A 20,059-nucleotide genomic window follows, 5' to 3' on the forward strand; every position below is an offset into this window, starting at 1 on the left:
TGGCTGTAAATGGCGGGCAATGGGAAAGCCACACACAGCTGCCTTTCCGGCTACAGCGACAAGGCAGGCCAAACACTGCAGCTAAACCTGAAATCCCAGGGCCAGAGGCAGAATGCGCCAGGAATCTTTAGGGAATGCAGAATCTCAACTGGATCAAACCAGAATTTTCACAAGGACTTTCCCAGGGTATTCAAGTTTGAGAAAGAATTCACCCAATATCTAAGTTCAACACCCACCACCACAAGTTGCCTTCAATTCAAATGAATGAGCAAACAAGTCAAGATATATTAGTTTGGACAAGAACTTAACCTCTTATATCTTGTTCTGAAGCGCTTCTGTTCTGATTACTGGTGGAATTCTAGGATTCTAGGATCTAGGAGAGCAGTCAGCCAAATCAGAATGCCCAAGATGTGGTGTGGCTCTCTGGAAAACCCACACCAGATTCTCAGAGGTCAACAGCAGCGAAGGTTCAAAAAAGGCAGATGAACCAGCCAAACCTTAACCAATCAACACCTCTACAATTCTGTCTCAGAAAGCTAGAGGTGTACATTGTCAACATCTGCAACCAACATCAGTTCCCTTTCAGCTATGCCACTTAATGACATTGGGGGGTGCGCTCTGAAATAAGTCAGTCTTTAAGGGACTCAGTTTTCTCAGCACAACAGTGAGGTTGTTTGGAAGGGCATTTCTCTCCAGCTGACACTTAATCCAACAGAATCACATCTTATAATCTGACTCTGAACAGAGCACACACATCCGAAGAGATCGAGTACACAGTTCAATCTGACGGTTTCTATTTTATTCTTTGTATTTTGCCGTGGCCTGATACAATCAATCGTATTTGATGACTAGTTTAGGAAACAACTGGTTATTTCGTGAGCCACCTAAAGTCTAACATTCAAGGCTCTCCTCCATCAGGAACCTCGACTAGGGACTATCAGAAGAAAAGGAAGGCAAGACCCCATGTACTCAACAGAGTGCCCATGAAATCCCTCAAATTCCATGCACAACAGGCAGTGTCCAACATTGTTTCTGGAAAGAGAAATAATAAATTTCATCTGTCTTTCTGAGTAACACATGATCCAGAACACCTGGTTCTCAACCTCCGTAAAGCTGCTGCCCTTTAATACAGTTCCTCATGTTGTGGTGACCCCCTAATCTATAAAGTCATTTTGTTGCTACTTTATAATTGTAACCTTGCCACTGTTATGAATTGTAATGTAAATATCTGGGTTTTCTGATGGCCTTAGGTGAGTAATCCCTGTAAAAGGTCATCCAACTCCCAAAGGGGTGGCGCCCCACAGGTTGAAAACTGCTACAGTAAATATGGAAAACAAACAAACCAAGTATTAATTTGAGTATCTTTATTCTCTGCTTTTGTTTCTACTTTATTACATTAAATACAGTCTACCTCCTTTATTTAAACATAAACAGAACTCCGCTACACACTCTCTAGCCCAGACACAGCACCTACTGTTGGGAAGGATCACCTAAAACCTCCTCCCAGTTACCTAGACTGCCTCAGTTTCAGAGCTTTTTAAGACATAATTAATCGGTCTTAATGAAGTAACTGGGCCAAGAAGGTCTTCAGCCTTTAAAGAAACCATTCCCAAAATACACTGCGCAGAGCTTACAGTGTACTAGGTACTGGGCACACAACAGCTCTCTAGTGGCTTTATAATTGTCAGAATTGCAACTTAAGTAGGCAGTTTGGGGAAGGAAATCTTGGAAGTCTGAAAAACAGTCTGAGAGGCCACTCGCCAGACGTATGAGGGGTTTGTGAAGAAAAGTCCACAGTAAAATAGGAGGGTGGCACATGAACTGGGGTGCGGGGAGTAGGGCGACATGTGAATTGGGGTGTGGGGAGTAGGGTGACAGGTGAACTGGGGTGCGGGGAGTAGGGCAAGAGGTGAACTGAGGGGCAGAGAGTAGGGTGACAGGTGAACTGGGGGCGAGGAGTAAGGGGACATGTGAATGGGGGGGGCAGGTCTGCTTGCCATGTTTTGTTTTTCCCATTCAGTCTGGTGTGTCACTCACAACAATCACACCACACATAATCCTCTATTTATATTTCTAATCTACTCTATATAAGTGCAGACAGAGTTCACAAAGACAAAAGCCGTGCAGACACAGGGTCCACACCCCTGCTGGGCCATATCAGGAAAGACGGCTCAAAGGACAGGATCTAGAAAGTCCTCCTATGGAAGGAACAGCCGCGGAGAGGTTGCTGAAATCCAGGAAGCTCTCTGAGTAGATCTAAAGTCAGAAAACCAGCTATTCCTGGTTAACATGGAGTTCTGTGACCGCAACAGCAACGCTGGCAACTCTTGTTTTGCTTGTTCTACTCTAGGCTCCTGTCTAGACTTGTATACGGCTTACCACAAGATACCTAAAAGCCAGGGCAGTGTGATCAACTGAGAGAGCCACAGATCCTAACAGCAAAACAGTTCAACCTGATGAGTTGTGATACACTGCTGTTTGGGTTTTGCTTATTTTTCCTTTCAGCACCAAGCAAATGTTATGCTTGTGATCTGGGAGGTAGAGATAAGTGACAAAATGCTGGCAGTCCCTAAAAATAGCAGCAGCTGCTGGAAAACATGCTACATGCTTGCTAAATGCGGAGATAAATGAAGAGCCAAACACCACACATGCAAAGTGGAAAAGACACGAGCCAGTAACTTTAGGTTGGTTTCTTAGCATCTGAGAGCCTCATTTTCCTCATCTGGCAAGCAGAATAATTAATTTCACACAGTTCAGTCCTCTCACGTTTACTGTGAAGCCAAAATTACATGTTTGTGAAAGCACTTTGATAAATGTTGAAAATGGTCTACAAAGGTAAGTTCACACTATGAGTAGCAATTGGACTCAAGAGGAAGAAACATCACTTATGATGAACTCAACCAAAACACAAAAGCAGTGGCACTCTGCCTTCCCAGCCTTGCACCATCTTCATGCAGCACAGCTGCTGACGCTGCATCTCTCCAGGCACGCTCTGGCCCCACCTGTGGACCACACGAGTGCCAGGTTACTCTGCAGCTTGCTCTGATTCTTCAAGTCTCTGAACTATGTATTTTGAGCAGAGCCACAGCAATGTCAGAATCCCGCACTGTTCCTGCCAAATCTACACCTGGAGCCAACACTGCAGGCCACATGTCTGCAGACTTTAATCAGACGCAAGTGCTGTAGCGCCCCACTGTACCTATGACAAAGCCTGAAGCTGCAAACAGCCATTTAGTCACCTGACAATGCTCACACTAACCACTAGGAACTCTATCACCAAGGGTCAGGATACCTAATACAAGCCTTTGGGAGAAGGGTGCCTCAGCTGTCTAGGAGGGTAAAACAGATGCATGGTTAGTTTAGTAAGCCACCTCCTTTAGAAAGAACTCCAGCTAACCTTAAAATCTGGGTAGGGGAGAGAGCATCCAAAGTTAGAATACACCAATTCTCAGGAAATAAAAGCAATTCTTTTAAAAACCCTATACAGCATTTAACATACCCAATAATTACAGCCCTGAAACATTGTATCGCAGTACATACCTTGCTAGAATACTAAACAACTCATTTAAATCTGAAATTAAATGAAATAATGTTGAAAACGAGTATTTAAGATGTATTATATGATATTCTATAGACAGCTATTTAAGAAACATCAACATATATTATTTTGTAAAGGTTAAGAAATTTTGATAGAAAGGTAATCTATCACCAAGGTTTACATACTCTAAATAATCTTTAGAGTATGTAAATATCTAGATGTCTAGAATTTAAAAAAAAAATCTACTTATTGGCTGAAGAAATGGCTTAGTGGCTAAGAGCACTTGGTAGTCTAGTCCTCTTGAAGAGGACTAGAATTTGGTTCCCAGCACCCACTCTGAGTGGTTCCAGGGGATCTGATGTCCCTTTCTGGCCATTTATAGGCACCTACAAAGATATGCATATATATAAACATATAGAGATATCTGCACATAAGTAAAACATTTATATATGGCAGAAATAATTATTACCAGACAGAGTTTCCTTTTTATTTATTTATTTATTTATTTATTTACTACAATAAAATTAAGTGTAAATACGTGTGCAATGTTTCACTAAGTTCTCCCACAAACATACATACACTTTAATCTGGATTCTAATGATTAAAGACAGCATCTAGTGATTATAACCACTAAGTCTTTTTTCTTGTGCTATACATTTTATAATTCATGGTACCCTGAAGTCAGTGAAATAATGAAACATTTATACAACGCAACAGAACTATATGCCCTTAATCAGACCAGATGAGGACTTAGAATGCTGGCTGACCTACATTAGAACAATTGTACTTTCATCATGCAGGCATTTGATAAAGTATAAAATCACAATTCTCAGCTGAGACTGCTACTATGACAACCACTGATATGGTGGAAAACGTAGATGGAATCCTGAGGTAAGAACTTCCATTGCCAGGCATGGAAAAGAAGTCAGTAGAAACTAACCACTCACTGGGTAACAACTGCTAGAGATAGTTATCAACTGAAGATTAACAATTGTATAAAGTAAAAGCTGGGGGTGAAATGAGTCCTTGAAAGATGCTGCATATATTCAAAGAAACAGACTCTGTATTAAGAGGTTAAAAGGAAGAAACATTATTATAATGACCACACACCCCTCCCCTATACGACTCTTACTATGTACTTGAAAACAATTTATCCAAAGAAATTTTAGGGCCTGAGATCTCTTTAATTAAAAAAAGAAGAAAATGAGCATATCACCAAGACGATTGTTTACTCTGACGGATTTAATCTCCACCGTGTGTTAGGAGAATCGCCACGAACATCACAATCAGATCACTTCATGAGGGACGCCCATGTCACTCACGAACTAGAGAACGTGTCACTGCACTGGGAGAGACACCCTGCTCCAGTGAGCAGGTGAATTCTGCTCTGAATGCTCTCAGAATACAGACGATTCCTGAACCACTTGATAGTTATTTTGTGCCAGCCGTGATTAATATAGGGATTCCAAATCTGTCACAAACTCTACTCAGTAAAACACGAAAATCCTAAAAACAACGCAACCCAAATGTGTGCTGTTCCCCTACTCAAGGCACAGAAACAGGCGGCACTCTATCCCATCAATTTACCCTCTCCCATCACAGAAGCACTGATAAAACATTATCTTACACTTTACACTGTTTGAAGCAACACCAGGAAGACCTTCGAAATTTTATTTTTTAGCAAACCACATAGAAAGAACTAGTTAAAATCCCATGTTTGCATTACCACGTTACACACATTCACATGGTGTCAATTTACTAGTTCTTAATGATATGTCTTCCTTTATTTTTATAATATACATGATCTGAATAAAATATTATTTCTGGTAAATAATAATAATACAAAAGGATAGATTGGTTACTCGGGGAAAGAGAACTAGAAAACAATAGTAACTGAAATAAAAATGCACCTTCACTGGTTTTTGTTGTTGTTGTTTTTTAATAAACTGGGTTCTGTGATAGGGTTCCGGCTTGCCTCAAATTCAGAGAAATCCCCTTTCCTCAGTTTTCCGGGTACTAGGATCTGAGGCTGGCAGTCCTGCACATGCTTCTAACACACCATATCTCTGAAATACACATGTTCAAATGAAATAAAAAAGATGTAAGCATTACCAAAAGAAGCCTATCATCGATGGGGTACTGTAGAAACTAATTTCCAGTAAAAGCTCAAAGTAAAATCTCTTCCAAGTTCAAATTAAAAGTGATTTATGCTACTTTTAATTAATTTTAAGATCTCTGTGTGGACGCGTGTGTGCGCACACGCATGTTTCTGTATTAAGTTTCTGTGTACCTCATACATGCAGGTATCCACAGATACCAGAAGGTGGCACTGGATCTTCTGGAACTAAAGTTAATGTAAGTTGCCATATGGTTGCAGGGAACTGAGCCCAGGCCTTCCGCGAAAGCAAAGAGCACACCTAATCACTAAGGCATCTGCCCTGCCCTGATGACCTTTTGATTAACTTTAAAGAGTGCAGTTCCACAGGTGTGTTGCTAAAGACACACCCGGAAGGTACAGGGTACTGTAAACATCCATGTAACCTTACCAAGGTCAACACCAGGGAACATTCAGAAAGCCTCCAATTGCCAAGGGAAATAAGGCACACTGGTGATGCACCCTCCGCTGCCCCCACCTCACTTGCTGTTGTGAAGTGAATGGACGCTGAGAAGTTTCTATACTTAATTTGATTTCCTATATTACAACCAGAAAATAAGGTATTTGGAACAAAAGCATAATTCTAATGATATACTCAGTGAGTTTTGTTTTTTGTGATAAGGATACTAGTTAAGTAGGTCAGTGCTTCTACTACACAGAGCTAAAGATAAAATAACCTAATTGCTCTTAAAATACGTCTCACTTGCTGAGCTGTGGTGGCACGCACCTTTAATCCCAGCATTAAGGAAGCAGAGGCAGGCAGATCTCTGTGAGTTTAGGGTCAGCCTGGTCTACAGAGTAAGTGAGTTCCAGGACAGGAATCAAAGGAGAAACACTGTCTCAAAAAAAAAAAGGGGGGGGGGTCCTCACTTCCCAAAGTCGAGAATCTGAAGAATCTGTTCTTAAGTCTGGGTTTTCCCAATCTACATCACACAACCCTCAGGCAGAAGCATGTGTTATGGCCCTTACCTGCCACTGAAGTTAAGATACATCTTCAAAGGGGAACTCTTAATTTTTCCTAACAACACACTGAGAGACATTTTACCATACTTTACAGCTGTATGGGCTAATAGGAGATCATGCCAGTGTAGAGACAACTGGGATCAGACCAAAGCCAAGCCTAGGCTCAAGACAGAACAAAATTTCTATCTAACTCAGCGAACTCTCTTTGCTCAGGCAGCTGTGGGCAAGTCACGGAACTACTAAGGATTCACTATTTGCTTATACTAATAGCCTCTAGTAAAACTTAAAATAACATCAACAATGGACAAAAAAAGAGATGTTTATTAATTGGCAGGTAGCCAAATCTCAGTCGCACTGGGATGGTCTTCACAAAGACTATCAGAACACAGTGAAGATGGACTCGCCTGCACACCAGGAGCACACAGCAAGCACCCACCCAAGCCGTACGACCTCCAGTGTGTTCTGGATCCCTCACCCCAGTCTGACTCACTCACTGTAGCTCTGGTGACTTGTTCTTTTCTTTCTTCACAGTACAAATGACGCTGCTGCGTCCTGCCATTGTCATAGCCCTAGTTTTCTGTAAACAGATCAGAGGCTCACCCCATGCTTCACCCTGCAGTTCGGAGGATACCTCAAGTTCAGGTCTCCTTGGCAGCTCCACTCTCCATATCCAACTGTACTACCCTGCTTATGTCACCAAATTAAAAAAGCCATTCTCTAGGGCTGCATCTCACAGCTCTATCTAGAGCTAACAGGTCACACCCACACACCTGGCATTCTCTGCTTACATAAGAGCAAAGTTCAGGCCCAACGTGTCCAAGTCCAATTAGCACTCTATATTAAATTTGTGCAGTGCAACTGATCTTGTGGTAAAATGGCCTGAGACTGCGGTCTAAGTGTTTCCAACTGTCTCTTGCAAGCTTAAACTAGGCACAGCGATAAAGAACACAGAGAGCTATTAAATGTATCCTGAGGCTCTCCCAGACATGTCCAAGCACAACTGCAGCTTATAATACTATATCAGCTTGTAGCTAATGCAACTGAAAATAACAGCGCTCAACCTAAAGCAAGCCCCTGCATGCACTTAAAGTAAGACTCTGGTTTATTGGAAGTCTAATATTTAACGCAATGCAGACATTCAAGGAGAAGCGTGGGCTAACCGGGATCACTTACAGGGACAAACTGCTTTCAACCAAACCCGATTCATGGTCAAGCATATTTATTTATAGCACAGTAGAGAATTTTAGTGATTTAATGAACTGGAAAAGATGATAAATTCTGTAATTCACATGAAAGGAGGGAAGCAGTCATATGAATAGTCCAAAACAATGATAATTAAGAAGACTTTTTGTGGCTCTGAAATGTGTTTCATCTGTATTTAACACTGAATGGATGAATTTTCACTACATTAGACACACCCAATCTTCAAACAAATCTTCAAACAAAGCAATAAAATAGGCTTGTGTGAATAGGGCAGTTCAAAAACTCATGCCTCCGCAGCGGCAAACAACCACCCTCACAAGGTCTCATGCAGAAAAGTACAGTGCTGACTGTCTGGTCTTGCTCTGGGCACTTGTGTCAAGCAGTCGGGTATATGGAAGGAGGGGGAAGAAGGCGGCCATGTAGCTCAGTCCAGTCTACACATTCCCTCCCAATACTGGAGGAATATGAACTTTATTCTGGCAAAACCAACCAACAAACAAAATGCTACTTGAATTTTCCAACAGAGTTTCCTGGCTATGAAAATATACTTCTGAGAGGTGCTAGACGGTAAATATATTCCATATGCACCTGTTTTATTAAAACACCTGTCTTAAAGAATTTGAACTGCACTGCTTAGGGAAGTGTCGCAAGTGGGCACCAGCAACAGAGAGAGTCCCAGAGCAACATCTGGCAGCAGTGATGCAGAACTGAAAGTCTCCACAGGAGAGCTATCTATCACAGACAGAAAGAACAGGGAACTCCAAAGGAGAGGACTGGCCCGCAGCCTGACTCTTCCTTTTCACTATCACGCGAAGCCTGTGGAAGGTCACCCTAGGGTACCCTAAAATGCAGAAGGGAAGACATACTGAATGAGGACATAGTAAATCACTTTACCTTCTGCATTCTTCCCAGTCACACCAAACAGGGGGTATCTGGGCATTTGGTAAACAGCCTGGGTGAATGAAGATTAGCACAACTCTATATTCCTTAGCGATCATCGAAGCAGTATTTCATGGGGAAATGTGAGAGAAGACACAGTAAATGGTTCATTTAATAAATCCAACACTTGAGTACACACTTTCTAAAGCCCGCACAAGGTGCTTCTGATGAACCTGAAAGAGAACGGTCACCTTGAGTGAAGCATCTTGAAACTTGTGCAAGTCAAACCTGCAGGCATTTGCAAGTCATTGTTACTGGAGAGTGAGCAAGGCGTGCTTATCAAGACTCTGGGAGACAATTTCTCAAAAGAAATAAACCTGTCATTTCAAGAAAAAACTGACAATATTTATTGCTGATGGTAAAATTCAAGCCTCTGGGCAAAAATCAAATTTTGGAAACTATGATTCTGACACCAAGAATCTGAAAACTTCTCAGCACTCAACGCTGCTACAACGAAAGCAGCTGTCGTATTATACGATCTCTTGAAACTACAGAATGAAAAGTGCCAGCATCTGAAAGATCTACATAAGCCAGTGAACCGCTGTTTTCTAACCACAATGCTGATTTAAAAAGGGATGTCTATCAACGAAACCACATACTGATAAAAGATCCACCCAAAGGACAAGAAGATCTAATAGCATAGCATGACAGAGGTACAGAAGTTTACCAACACTTTTTGGAACTCTACATGGCAATTTAAAAAAATAAATAAAAACCAACAACGACCCTTTCACATAGTCAGGTATATCCTGCCCGGTGAGGACATGCCAGAGCCACTTGCTCAGGACTAAGGTAAGCTGTGGGGAGATTTTCATGATACGTGATACTTCAGGGATACATGAATGGATCCCACAGAAACACTTACTGAATGGTAAGTAGTAAATTAACTGGAACTTTGGTTCAAATAAAGGAGATATAAACATTAATAATTATCCATGGATGTCATCTGGAGAGAATGGGGGGGGATGCCTTGACTGTACACTCTTCTCTCCATCACTGGCTACATTCAGAACAGTCCACTTTCCAAAAGACACTCTCCAGCTTCAGGCACACAAGGGGCTTATGGCCCTAAGCTATCAGAGTGGGTGAGTGAAAGAGTGCACACATCCCTGTCTACAGAGACAGGACAGGAATGGGGAAGGGCCCTGTATGAGATCCGGCCAGCTGCCAGCAGCTCCCTGAAGTCTGAACCCTCCTCATTAAAAGGTGCTTCTAGGAGCCTTGTTAGCATTTCTAATGCTGAGTAATATTTGGGGAGAGTTGTCCACTATATTCCCAGTTAAGAACTTAACGGATTTCCAGGCCATTTGGGCATGTAGATCATCCCAAGTCACATTAAACATATTTTGACTTTAAACTGCTTATATTTTACACTAACAAACATGAAAAATAGGTAGTAGTTGGCATCAAAAGTTTTTCTTTATGCAGAGATTTAAAATATAATAGCATCCAAGGGCTAAAGTTAGTCCTCCACTAATGAGTGGGAACATGACTTATAAAACCTAAAAAAAAAAGAACTAGACACAGAGAAATGAAGTGGCAATTCAAAACAAACAAAATAATAAAATAAGTAGATTAAAAAAATCGTAATGTCAAAAATTTGCACAGGGCTGGAAAGAGTGCTCAGTAGCAAAGTGCTAGATAACAAGCAGGAGACCCCATGTTCAACCCCTTCCCAGCACAAAAACAAACAAACAAATAAATAAATGAATAAATAAAACCTTTCACAAGAGCAGCAATTCCCTGCAAGACACCCTGAACAAAGTGCAGACCTGGCACAAGGAGTATTCTCCAACTGGACTACCATTAATGAACCTACAGGAAACATGATTCATATCACAAAGATCTTTCCTTTCAGTTTCGGTCAATAGTGCTGATGATTCAGAATTTAATATAAAATGAGCTGTAACCTGTTAAGTTTTCTTAATAGGAAAATGTAGATCAAGCCAGTTTCAACGAATAGGCAAAGTCATCGGAACAATGCTGCTCCAGCATACTGTTTCTGTGCATAAAAATCACAGCTAAAATATTCACGCTATCTAATTGAATATGCAGATTACTCTTTCCCATAAAATCCATAGGGAAAAAAATTAAGCCTTAATACATATAAGAAATTAAATACATATTGAGAAAAAAATAAGGAATAGAAAAATTCTTTAACTTTGAATTTACATAACAGCTACTGGGCTCATGTATGTCTCAAGGGCATCACATCATGATTTAAAATCTGTATGACATTTAATTTAGTGTGCGTGTGTGTGTGTGTGGTTTCACAGTACGAATGTGAAGGTCAGAGGACACTCTCTTGTCATATAAAAAGGAAAGAGAGAGTTTTTAAGACATTCTTGTATTTGAAGAACCCAGATTGAGGCTACAATCTAAGCAAACTAACATAGTGGCTACAGTGACGAAAGCAAGGAGGACAGCAACAGCTTCTTCTCCGGGAAACTGGATGAGGGGTGTGCATTATATTACAGGCGGAGGGAAAGCACAGCACACAGACTTAACATGGGAATGTGTCTACTGTGTTCAAGGGTCAGCAAAGAAGGATGAACAGCTGGAGTGGAGAGTATGAGGGGAGAAATGGGAGAACGGGTCAGAGTTACTGGGAACTGAATTGTGGGAGCAATGTCAATCACAAAGAATCTGGCCTATGTGACACACAGGGCTCTGGAGAATTTTAAGCCTGGTTGACTGAAATTTGCAAAAGATCACTTTGGGGTGGAGGATGTGGATCAGTGGCAGAGCAGTTTCCTAGCATGTGCAAAGCCCTGGGTACAACCTTCAGCACTAAAAGGAAAAGTGGAGGAGGCAAGGACAGGAGAGGGCAGAAGAAATCATTCTGGGAGTTATGTTGATAAAGACAAGTCAACGAAAGAGGACTAGGTTTAATCTTGGAAGGCCACAGCAACAGTACCAGAAGAGCCCTGTGCATGTGTGTGACAGCTGTGTAGCTTGGTCTATTCATAAGGCTCCTAGCAGTGAGATCCCCTGGCACTTAGCTGGCTTCTGGGAAACCGTCACCCATGCTGGATTACCTCACCCAGTCCTGATGCAGGGGAAGGAGGTTGGTGCTACCTCAACCTGATGTGCCCATGGGAGGCCTGTCCCTTCTGAATGAAGATGGAGTAGGTGTGGATGGGGAGGGGGGCACATGGGAGGTGGAAGGGACAGGACGAGAGAAGGGAGGGAAAACTGTGGTCAGTATATAAAATAAATAAAAAAGTGCTAGTTAAATAAAATTAAACAACAAAAAAAAGAGTTGACAGGAAAGAGAAAAGATGCTGACAAGAGAGGTGAAAAAAGGAGCTACATTCTGGTCTTGGCTGAAGGCAGAACATACTCTTGAAGTCAGTAGCAATAGATACACCAGACTAGAGTAGGAGAGAAAACTCAAGATAACATTAATGGTTTTAGAATGAACAGATCCAGAAAGGAAGTGGGATGCAGACAGACCAGGTTTACAGAGAAAGATGTTTCAAGGTTGGACTCGCTACGACTGTCTTATTTAAGGCAATTAAGAAAAAAAAGTATGTGGGGCTGTCTGAGCAGGTAACAGCATACATTTGGAAATTGCAGAGGTGCATTGTAATGTATTAAAGTATTGTGAATATTTGCATTGAGGTTGGTAGGAAGTGAGCCTTGACTCATTCCAAATAACAGGTTAGTAAAAAACTAGCATACATTAAAATATCTGAATGAGAAAACCAAAAGACCAAAGGTATAAGAGGAAATGAAGATGTGGAGAATCAACAAGAATCAAATGCGGAAGTGACTCTAGATAGATAGCCAATTATTTCAAAAGCTGTCCATAGATAAGGTAAGAATTTAGTAACCCAGAATACTTTCTAGCAAATAGCCTCCAATGACTAACTCATATACCACATCAAAGAAAACATGATTGTGATTGAATATGTTATATATCAGTATTCTGGTGAATATAACTTTCTAAAGAATTATCCCCAGAGACAAACTTGATTCAGACTGTCAACTGAGACTCAAATCAGTTGGCTACTTTAGGAAAGACCAATGACAAGTGATAGATGCTAATGGCCATTTGCTAACATTCAAATATCATCCTCTAAAATATTTGAAGGGATAAATTTTCCTTGACCTGACATGGGACCATGATAAACCAAAATTGTACTCCTCTTTTGTCTAACAAAATGAAGCACAAGTTCGTACAGTAAGACTGTTATTGACAATGCTTCAGAAGCATTTTATATGATTGCGACTTGCCATAAAGTCAAAATATAAAATGCAATTACTACAAGGAAGTAAATATGTGTCATTATCTGCAAATGCTTGTGTAAGTGGGAAACCAAAGACAAAAGGCTGCATTGCTCTAAAGAGTAAGAGGCAGTCATAAAACAAATACACAAAAGCACCGTCCCTCAGACTGGCAAGTTAATTTGATAAACAAAGAACAAAGCAACAAAAACATAAATCCCTAGGAAGAACCCCAGCAGAAGAAGTCAGTGACTTGCTCAAGAAAGTGAGCTGCTGAGCCTGGCGGGAGGTCTGAAGAACAATTCCTCTGTCCCTACAGGAACACTGACCACCCTTCAAGACAGTATTTGGAAAGACAGCAGCTTGCCAAATGCGCAGTGTCTTCTAGCTCTAAAGATGAATGTTCACAGTCTTTAATATCCAATCACAGCCTTTCCACATATCCCACTGAAATAACAGTAGAGAGATCTTTCTACAAGGCACAGAGATTTACAGACCTAAAATGGCTGCACCAGAGACCAAAAGGAAATCAACACAGGGGGAGGCACATGGAGATGAGCAACCGTCTTAGCCAACCTGAGAGGGCCCAGCAGTGAGAGACATCAAGAAGCGCTGTGATGCACAAAGAGGACAAGGCTGAGAAGAAACCCCGAACCCCCAGATGCCCTCTGCACCTTCTCACTGTCTGACGCTGACCCTTCCAGAACCCCACAAGACTGAAGCAATGCTCTTAGACAAGTACATTAAAAATGTAAGCTTAAGTAACTGCACAAAGAGAATGAGGAAAGCCGGGCAAATTCCTCCATGAACCCTGGACCGGCCTCCGGGGGAGAACACTGAAAGAGCACCCCGGGCAGTCCAAGGAGAAAACACCCACAGCAGAGTCAGTGAATCCACAGTGAATCCACAGGACAAAACCAACAGTACACACTGGTTACTGCCAGGTCTCTGGGACAAGTCTCACTCAGTACTCTGGCAACTCCTCTTACTTCTCGCCCTGCCCTCACTCCAAACCTCTCCAGCCCAGGGACTAGGCTTCTCTCCCCCCCCACCTCCGATCCCTGTATTACCTTGGCCATTTTGGCCACAGGGGATTCCCACGTGCTTTCCTGGTTCGTTCTCCCTCCCTCCCTCCCTCCCTCCCTGGTGCTCTCCCTCTAAAGGACAATAAACCTTCTCCTCAGCCACACCTGGGAGCAGGCACGTCCTCACTGTCATTCAGTTACCACATGCGAGACAGACTAGAGGGCTGGCATAGGAGGCCACTTATATTACAAGTTCGGGAGACATTTGAAACTTTGTGCATATTAATTTAAATCTAGTATCTTTATCTGAAAGAACAGATAAATAGAAGGATTTCTTGAATCATGTGATTTGATCTACCATATTTCTACGTATTCTAAATCAAAGACTTTACATTATTAACATTTGGGATTGGTATGTAGACGAGGAAAGGCTAATATTCAAACCTTCAACATTTTTGAAGATTTATGTCACCCCTGGACATGTGAAACATAACTGTTTATAAGGAAAAAACATACAGGGCAAAAAACATGGAAACATAAAATTGTGATAATAATGTGCTGTACATTATAATAAGTAGTAAAATGGGTTAATTATTTTAATGGAAGTATTTTGTTATCAGAAAAACACCGTAACATAAATGACCGTGAATAATGAAGTGACCCTTCTGAGAGGGCCCACATTTACACTTCCAAATAGGTCTCTGAGCATCTCTCCTCGTAAACCCTGCTCTTAACAGCTATATGCAATTTTTAATAAATCCCAACTCTGCTTCAAAATACCCAAAACCAAAACAAAAATAATTTAAAAAATATATATTTGAAACAATCTCACAATATTTTTTAAATAAAACATGTCTATAACTCGCTTTTGAAAAAAAAAATCACCATTTAAAAGCAGGAATGGAACTAGCGTCGACAACTCCCAAAGCAATAAATTACTAATTTCAATGTTAAAACTAAGTGAATCTTTACAGAAAACCTGGGAGGATTAAACACTGGAGTGCTGGAACACTTGACCACAAAGTGGGTAAGGGAGGAACAGGTCAGCACAAAAACAAGCTAACAAGTTTCAGGAACCATAAAAGAGTTCACCTGCTTCTTGAGCTGTAAATCTAGCTGAAGGAAATCACAGACGCTAAGACTTGCACACAGGGCATTGACCTGGGCTGGGCCAGTTTCTTAGGGCTGCGCTGAGCCCATATCCTCTGCCACTCTGCTGGCCTTCTTCTATCTGGTTCATTCCTTATCCCAAGAAAGGAGATTTAAACATTAAGTAATTAAGGCCACCTAGCAAGGACAATCTAGGCTTTGCAGCCTGAGAACCTAACAGCATATTCTCAAAGCTGAAAATGGAATTTAGTATTTAAAAACAAACAAAAACTCAAAATAAATAAAACTCAAGCAAATGGGCATATCCGTCATAAAAATTTTATTTTCAAATAAGAGGAGACATTTGAGATATTAAAACTAAATAAAAAGTTTTATTTAAAAGTGCTTAAGCCAGGAATGATGGCACATGCCTATAATCCCAGTACTCAAGAAGCTGAGGCAGGAGGATGCTTGGAATACACAATGTGTTCCAGGCAAGCCTGGGCTATGTAGTGAGGCCATTTCCACAGACAAACAGAAACATTCACAAGTCAACCTTGTCTCAACAGGACAGCCAACTGGAAGGGAAAGCAATTAACAGCCGATGACTGCCAGGGGAATGTGAATACGATCTTACTTTCCTTATATTTGTTGCAGTATCTCCAAAAGTCGGACATAAAGGTAAGTGCTGTTCGCTTTAAGATGATTAAAAAGCCCTGGAAGAAATTCTCAGCTATGGTAGCAACTAACTTCCCAAAAGCATCTATCAATGACAGCACATGAATACCTGTGCTCAAAGATCTTTTACTGGACTACTGGAATAAGGTAGTAGTTCTTCAGTGTGTGGTGGAAAAAAAAATGCGATGGTTTTAAAAAAAATCCTACTTCAGCACCATGAGGTTTCCAGGTCCAGATTACAGAGTCCCATCACCATTCCCTCTCACAGTTGAGCGGCCAATTTGCAGAATTTGGTTGATGGCAAGTTAACAGAAAGTGAATTAGCACACAGAAACAAAAGAGAGGATGCCCAAGACATGTTCAGAATCAACACAACCCCAGTGACACACAGGGTCCACCACACTCATTACATACAAAGAAGCTCGAAAGCTTTCAAGACACCAAGTCTGAAATGCACACGCAACGTATTTCTGTCCTGCTGTTATCAAGTGGTTTTTCATTGACTCTGCATGCTGGAGAAGGAAGGAGTTCCGTGCCTCTCCCTCTGTCACTTTTAAAGGATAACATTACACAAGTGCTTTGAGATTTTTGAAGTTCCTCTAGGGAAACACCTAGGAATGAAACAACTTCAAACGCTGACAGCGCCATTTTTTTTCTCACATGTTGACTTCTATTTCTTTTTATTTCTCGTTTCCTTTTTGCTTTGCATGGCTGTGGGATATTTCAGGTTTATAAACTGCTGAACATAAAAATGTCTTAGTGCTTTAAAAAACACCGTCCACAATTCTCAAGTTTGTGTGTGTGGAAGGAAGGATGTCAGGAACATGGAACTTTGCTAAACAAATCAAAGTGTGGACAGATGAGATGAGTATTTGGAAAATGCATAAGGACTGGTGGACTCAGGGAGGAAAATGTAGCCCTGAGAAGTACCCTTCCATGCCAACCTGTAATTATCCTAGAAAGGAAGCCTAGAAGAGAAATCTTCCTCCTTTCCCTCACTGAGGTCTATGAATCAAAAACTTCTTCAGAGGAATCCCTTTTAGACCCAATGGTAAGAAGTCCCGCCCACTTCCCCTGGAGGACCCATTGCTATGGGAACCGACGGTAACCCTTTAGAGTCAACACCAGAAGCCTAAGGGATAATCTCCCAGAGACTGAGTTACATTAAACATCGTGCCCAACATCGGGTTTGGGAGGAACGATTAAAATGAGATAACCACGCGGCTGTAACAAGGGACCGAACGGGTGCACCAGTAGTTCCAACAGAAATTCTAAACACCACAGTCAAATATTCTAGCTCAAGTTTGACCATTAGGGAAACTTTTCTCCCTTGCTGGTGGGAAACAAAACACAGTTGTGCGTTCCGAACAAGGAAGAATAAACTAGAGTTTTCAGCCCAGCAATTACAAACCGAATGCTACTACTTTGTAAAACTAGTCTTGACTTTCTCTTACTCATCGAGTCTCTGAACTCTACTATTCTCAGAACTGCAAGTGGATTTTTTTTTTTTACAAATAAATGCCTGGTGCATGAATTAGTCCAGGCTGCAATGTGAGCACGGTTAGTTTTAAAACTTGCCAGCCAATCTGCCGCACAAACAAGTTTGGGAACTATCCTAGGGCAGGATTTAGAGGTGGCGGGAGTATTTCAAAAAGAAAAAGCCTAATTATATCCACTGGCCTTCTTTAAAAATATAAAGAACTAGCCAGCCTTCTGCACCAGCACATGGGACAATAGACAGCTTGACACACAGACTAGGCAGCACTTCCTAACAATACTTTCTTTGAGATAAAGGCAGTAAGAATCTTTTCTTCCCAAGACAGCAAACAATCAAGCCAGCAAACTTCAACATCTATGTGAGAGCCAACGGGCCCTGCAAAGCACTCGGAACTTGAGAGGACCTACAGCACCAGCAACAGGACCCCTCCAGGACGCACCTGCGGGAAGCAGGGCGAAAAGGCAAGGCGCGGGTCCCCAGAATCCCAAGCCCGGGACCCGTCGGCCACGCCCCAATAAGTTTCTTGGGGGAAGTTTGCTCGGGCCCCTCGGTGCTCTCGGTCGGCTCAGGTCGGACTCGGCCCTGCACTGTGCAGGTAGCCGCCACCCTGTCCCGGACCTCCGCCCCCACCGAGGTCGTTTGGCCCACGGCGTCGGCTCGGTCGCGGCCCGGCTCGCCCCGCCCTCGGTGGAGTCGCCTCGGCCGCCCCGACCTTGGCCATTGGCCCTGCACCCCACCCATAGCCCCGGGAGCTCGCACCCCGCGCCCGCCGCCGCCCGCGCCCCCAGCTCGGCCACTCCCGCCTCCGGGCGCGAGCCCCAGCCTGGGCCCACGCCGCGCACGCGCGCAACCGCCGCCACTCTCCCGCACTCACCGTCCGCGGTCTGCGTGGCTTCGGACGCTACCGCCGCTCGCGGCTCCCACCAGGTGCCCGCTCCGCAGGCCCGGCCGGGGCACTCTAGGATCCGGAGCCCGGCGGGCTAGGCGGGCACCCGCACGCAGGGCACGCTCCCCGGGACCGTGAACGCACGCCCGAGCGCCAGGAGGGGCCGGGAGGCGCTCCCGGAGGCTGCCCTGGATACGGGGCATGCGCAGAGCCCTCCCTTTCCCAAGGCCCGTGAGGAGTGGGCGGGGATTCTGGACGGCGGGGTTTGAAGACTGAAGAGCAACTCCAGGACTAGGTTACTCACCGTGAGACCCCCAGAAACTGCGGTTTCCTTCTCTAGTTCATTCATTACATCAGATAGTGAATATTTATTGAGCATCTATGTTGCAGACTACAGAGCAGTCTTTCGGAGGAGTAGACATTTTGCCTTTGATTTTGGAACTCCCTTTTGAGGGATGAGAGGAATGTATAAATAAGGGATCCTTCTGCATTGGAAAGAGCAAACATTAATTACACTCTAATGACAGAGGGAAGGAGAATGGCTGGAGTGCTAAGGAAAGCTTAGTTGAGAAATGGAGAAACAGGCAGAGCTGAAGGCAGAAAGAACACAAACTAGCCTATTGGGGAAGATAACCACGAGGGCATGGCTTTGGAGGATTCTGCATGCTACCCTAACTGATGTTTAGAGCGGAGCTGGAAATGTAGTTGAAACTCATCTGGAAATAATCCTTAGTGCTTTCCCCAAGATTGCAACTCTATTTAGTGAATAAATGGTAAGTGCTTAAAATGGGAGGAAGAGGAATCCTGGGTTGGCCTTTTGAGGTACAACGTCTGAAATGTTTAGCTATCTAGGTAAGAAGTAGTGGAGTCTGTGTTCAAGAATATTAAGACAGAGTTTGGGGTGAGCCAACTCCCGAAGGATACTGGTCAGAGAGGTCCCTGTGACCCACAAAGCAGTTCAGACTATTACAGATGCTGTTGCTTTCTCACTGGGGACACTATTGCTGAAGAAATCACACCTGCTTTGGTGTAAAACATCAAGCTGTGCAATATCAGAAGATGCTGTGTAGGCTGGGGGGGGGGGGGAGACACGGGATGACTCTTATAAACAGTCTTAGTTGAGTACCGTGCTTGCTGCATTACTAACTGCCCAGGGAAGCTGAGCTCACTGGTGCAATAGTGGCAATTCTGTTATGGGTATAACCAATCTATTTTTTTTTTTTCAGGCTTGCTTCACAGGAAGAAATCTTCATCTGGTACTATTGACTTGGACAGAAAGCTGTGGCTAGAAGGTCCTGGGCCCTAGTGGGATATCTACAGCTGTCATTTTTTTACTACCTGGAAATGATGTTCCTGTCAAGTTGCTTTCTACATATTTTTTCTTTATGTCCATAGATAAGTGCTGTTGTCGGCTTTGGTCAAAAGGGCTCATTTTGTTCAGTGAGTAGCAATGACTGCAGCGATTCGTCTGTATAAAGTACTGAAAATAACTGTTGAAACAGGAGCTCTAACTAGAACATCGATATCATCCCCTACAGGGCTTAGGGAACATTGTGAAGAAAACCAGAAAGAATAAAAGAGGAAGAGGAAGGAGTAAATTATTGTGGAACCCTTCCTTTGGTGTGTGACATGGTCTCACATTCTTGAACTGTTAATTGCTATGATTACCACCCTAAGGCCTGCTCAAGATTGGGGCCATCATCTTTCTGCCACAGAGCATAAAAGGGTTCAACAGGACTTACTCCTCCTTTAGGTTACGAATGCAGTTATGGTTGCTAGAAGATAAAGAGACCTTTCCTTTAGCAATAGTCACCAGTACCAGGTTCCAGTGAATAGTCCCTCATACTCATGTGAA

General features: G+C 42.8%; 1 protein-coding gene across 1 annotated transcript in view; it reads right to left on the bottom strand.

Moving 5' to 3' along the window:
• The window catches only part of Btbd3 (BTB domain containing 3), a 29,792-nt gene extending 11,451 nt beyond the window's left edge, over positions 1 to 18,341 (bottom strand). Inside the window, exon 1 of the mRNA XM_057780680.1 lies at positions 18,193 to 18,341. The gene's annotated coding sequence lies outside the window, so the exon portion shown is untranslated. The remainder of the gene's footprint in view (positions 1 to 18,192) is intronic.
• Positions 18,342 to 20,059: the final 1,718 nt, after the last annotated feature.

Source organism: Chionomys nivalis, chromosome 9 (genome assembly GCF_950005125.1).
Source record: "Chionomys nivalis chromosome 9, mChiNiv1.1, whole genome shotgun sequence".
In the NCBI taxonomy this organism is placed as follows: Eukaryota; Metazoa; Chordata; class Mammalia; order Rodentia; family Cricetidae; genus Chionomys; species Chionomys nivalis.